At 41.6% G+C, this 4572-nt stretch overlaps 1 non-coding gene across 1 annotated transcript; it reads right to left on the bottom strand.

Moving 5' to 3' along the window:
* Nucleotides 1-480: 480 nt before the first annotated feature.
* On the bottom strand, nucleotides 481-563 carry trnal-uag (transfer RNA leucine (anticodon UAG)). Its single transcript has one exon. It is a non-coding gene; the product is annotated as a tRNA-Leu (tRNA).
* Between the last annotated feature and the right edge of the window lie 4009 nt (nucleotides 564-4572).

The following is a 4572-nucleotide window of genomic DNA, read 5'->3' as shown; positions in this document are numbered from 1 at the left end:
CAAGTTTGGAAAATCTCAAGGATGAACACTTAATAAACAATCTTAAATCTTCACTGACACTGATGTGGACAGACTCAGAGTGTGTCTGTCTATGCTATCTCAACAAGTCTTGAGCCAGAGATGAGATTTTTCATCTGGTCACCACATGATGAATCATTCTGACTATTGTAGTACCTTGAGATCTGCCTTTCCCAGGTGTTTTGTCCTTAAGGTGAAGCAGTCTCTGCCTCAGGGTGAAACTGGGTTTGAAATGTGCTGGGACGTTTTATCCTTTGCCTCCTCATTGCACACCAGTTGCTCTCGGTCCAGCGTTTTTAAAATGATAGTTTTTGGAAGTGTCAGATGGACTGTGCCAGGGTTTGGTCCTCAGACAGTCAATATAAATGGCAGCACTTTTTCATAGAGCCCGTTGTTAACACATCAGACTTGTTAAGTGTAAACGATGGAGGGGCATAAAGTGATCTTGGAGATGAAAAGAACCGTTGTTGGCAGGATTCGAACCTGCGTGGGGAAACCCCAATGGATTTCTAAGTCCATCGCCTTAACCACTCGGCCACAACAACCGGCAAAGGTAACGATGAAGAGTCTGACGACCCAGGTTGGTTCTGTCCATGAGTGCATGGTCTTGTCCAGTTTGTCCTGTCCAGTTTGGTGTTGGTGCTCCTTTACTTGTTTTCCATTTCATTCGCAGGTTTGATTGTTCACACCTGTGATCAGTCATCAGCCAATCCTGCTGCAGCTTCCATCTAGTATACTAAGTCTGTTCCGGTTGGCCAGCAGGTGGCGCAGAGGCACGGTTGGTTTGGTTGGAGTGACAGCTCACATGCTGCACTTTTCTTCAGTGACACCGTAGTTGCTGAGAGAAGTTTGTGCAGGGCGCCATATTGCTTTCAGAAGTTTTCTTCCTCTGAAAGGTAAGCAGCACTTTATGATGTGGTTTATTTTATGTGAAGGTAGTGATTGTGCATGGCTCCTTGGGAGCTCACTGTAAAAATGGATATTTATGAGGCTGAGTTCTGTTTCTGACAATTAAATTATTTGGTAGTTAAAACTTCATTGTAAGCATAACTATAAGTATGTGTAGTCATATCAGTGTTAATTTTGGCAGCAATTTTTGATTTAGTTTTTATTTTAGTCTTGTGACTAAAATGTTATTTGATTTTAGTCACATTTTAGTCATCAACATTTTTTAACTTTTAGTCTGGTTTTAGTCGACTAAAATTCTATGATATAGGCTATTTGTCATGAAATTAGTTTGATTGTGCAATAAAAACAGGCACAGCTTTAACTTGTCTTATTTGAAACAAACATCTCTTTATTTAATATTAATTTACTTAATATTTTGAAGTGTAAAAATGTTTCACCAAAGACGTTGAGTAGAGCCTGCTTATAGTTTTTAGAGTGTATATCAGTTCACTGTGCAGCGTAGTGCTCATGAACAGTGAGCTGCTGACACACACTGACATGTGGAGTTTAGGGAAAACATTGGCCCACTGACCTCTGGACACAGCTGGACACAACCCACAATCCCTGGCTTAGGAGGCCAGTGCCTTATCCATTAGGCCACTGGGGCTGATATGTGTCTCTTCTATGTCCTCCCCTTCCTGGGTGATTCACAGTGTGAGGGGGTGTGGGGGGTCTCTGTCAATCAGAGGTACTGTAACACCGTTGTGATTCGGGAGAAGTAAGAAGAACATTGAACTGCTGTCTGTCTCACTCCGCCCTTACTTCGTTTGCCCCGTGAATTTCAACAATTATTTTTTATGCTTGTTATATTCCTTGGGGACTTTAATCACTGCAATCTGAGCAAGACACTCACAATACACACACACACAATATTTCACTTTGACTTTTTAATACATCTGCAAACATGTCAACAACTGTGTGTTTCTGTCAGTATGGGGAGCTGTGTGGACATTAATGAGGAAAAACGAACTTCAATGATTTTAGCAAATCGCTGCAATATAACATTTAAGGGGGTCTGAATACTTCCTGCACCCACTGCACATTTTTCCATCCATGAGATCGCACGTTTCTCCCTCGTCAACCCTCCTGAACTGCTCAACTTCTTCTACATAATAGCTGTCAAGGAAACAATAGCTTAGCATTATACAGTGAGATTGTGTGGATGTGTTATGTTTTTTTGTCATTGTTAAAAATGACTCTAATTTGTATCACATATTTTGTGTGAAACCATATACCTGCCATTACCAAGAGTCAAGGATGCAGATATGAAGGAGAGCATCAAGTTCTCTCACTATCAGATCATCAATGGGAACCTTGTCCTCCCATAAACTTTAAAAAAAAAACAATGTCATATATAAATATTTTTATATAAATATTTTTTAATTTCACTGCATCAAATTGTTTTTTAAATAACTTCAGACGTAATTAGACATTGAACATTTTTTTTTCTTCTTTTGAAATATTTTTTAACATTTTAAGGCAATCACTGCAGATGACATCATGACGCATTTTGCAGACATGGGTCCCACATTTGGCACACTGGCTCCACACACGTCTGCGCTGGAAGCACAAAGTGCACTGCTTGCGGCTTTTAGATGGCCCTGGCCCTTCTTTTTCTTCCTCTTCTTCTTCTTCTTCTTTTCCTTCTTCCTTCTTCCTGAAGGACCAGGTTTTCTGGCTGTTCCATGCAGGATCGACAGCCACAAAGAGTACAAAAGCATTGAAGCAAGACATGTCCAGCATGTGATATAAAATGCACATTGGCCCTCTCGGTGTCTTGCGCCGGCACGAGTATGTACCACACATCTGAAAAAGAAATGCTCAGATGGTTTGAATACATTTACACACAACCTTCTTATTATGAAAAAGAGTTTTGTACTGAGGAGGACCACTTTTTTGGGACGTCTTGGCTGCAAAAATGACCCTCCCTGTTGTTTCATCCCAGAGGCTCTTCATGGACTCGTGTCTGGACCGGTACATGCCGCCCAGGATCAGCAGCCCCAGGAATTCACGCAGCTCCTCAAGATCCACATCTCTCCATTGTGGCACTGAATGCCTTCAATGCTTTTGCTTTTGAAAGGTCCACAGCTGCGTGGTAGCGCTGCAGTGTCTCTCTGAGTCTTTCTTTGTGTCTTTGCTTCTTTTTAACGTCCCGGGCAGGAGCAGGTGAGTGATCGCAGTTCCGCAGACGTCACAGGTTGAGGAAAAAAAGGGCAATCGGGCAGTTCAACACAAATTTTAGAATTCAAACTTAAATGTTTCTAATCCATCACCAGAACACTGTGAAACACACTGATGACAATTATTTTACACCAACTACTGACTGTTGACTACTATGACTACTGTTAGATTAGGACACCAGTATTACCGTCCAAACAAAAGGTTCGCTGGAGTCAAAGTCCAGAGTGCTAATTATTACACCATGGAACCTGCTTCTCATGGATCTTCTTCTCCTCCTCTACACGGCCGACTGTCAGCAGTTTGACATTGGTAAAGATATGAACAAAGATTTCTTCCAATTGTGTCAACAAAGATTGAACACTTTGCATATCACTGTCCTCCATGTCTAGATAAGGCTTGCTGTCTAGCAGCTGGGAGAAATGTCTTTCTGTGGCTGTGGCATTAGCTCAACATTGAATCATAAAGTGTATTTGTTGCATAACAGGAAGTGGTCTTGTATTAGGGTGTGACCCTCCTGAGAAGCAGAACCTCTCCTTTATAGGGGCTGTCTTGATAACTGCCTCTCATTTCCACCTGTTGTCTGTTCCATTTGCACAACAGCAGCTGAAACTGATCCACAATCAGTGTTGATCCTAACTGGACAGGCTGCTGCTGCTATTTTCTGAAAATGAAACTTTAATGTGATGTTAATGATTAATGATTGTTTAATGTAGTGTAGTGGTTATCATATATCAACAGATATTACATTGATGTTTCATTATATTAGCTCAACATTGGACATAAATGAAAACTGTGTTTGGATAACTACTACTAACTGAGCTACTACTGACTGAGCTATCCGGGCTCTACATGTTGTTACAGAGAATAATTCTGTGCAGACAGGTTAACTGAAACAGAGAGCATTGATTCAGGGTGAACTTCCTGTGTGTGCAGATAGTGGAGGTGGTTTCAGGTGTTATAAATTGGCATCCCCATGGTTCAGATGAAGAAGTGGTTCCAGTTCCTCACATTACAGTTACTGTTGCTGTGGCCTTGATGGTATCAGTCTCTATCAGCATCTGCTAGTCCACAGAGGACAGTGGTCCTATACACATAAAGAATACATACTTAATGAATTTATGTGTTTTTATAGAGGACTTATTATATACATATTGTCCGATCACTATCAATCGATGTATCGATCACTGATCTGGGCAAATTAATTACAGATCGAAAATTGTTGTTATGATTTTGGTTGATTTTCTGTCTGCCCCTCCCCCCCCCCCCCCCCTCCTGCGGCCCTGAAGTATAGCCCAGCAGCTGTGCTCCTATCTGACTCCTGTGCAACTCCTATCTCCCGTCAAGGACAACTGGTGAACTGCCTGTAAACATCTCGGCGGTCTCAGTCATACTATCGCACACACTTCTCATGGAACTGACAATACA

This window comes from Parambassis ranga, unplaced genomic scaffold (genome assembly GCF_900634625.1).
Source record: "Parambassis ranga unplaced genomic scaffold, fParRan2.1 scaffold_22_arrow_ctg1, whole genome shotgun sequence".
Taxonomy (NCBI): Eukaryota; Metazoa; Chordata; class Actinopteri; family Ambassidae; genus Parambassis; species Parambassis ranga.
Note: the sequence above shows the minus strand (reverse complement) of the source record. Positions and strands in the feature narration are given on the sequence as shown.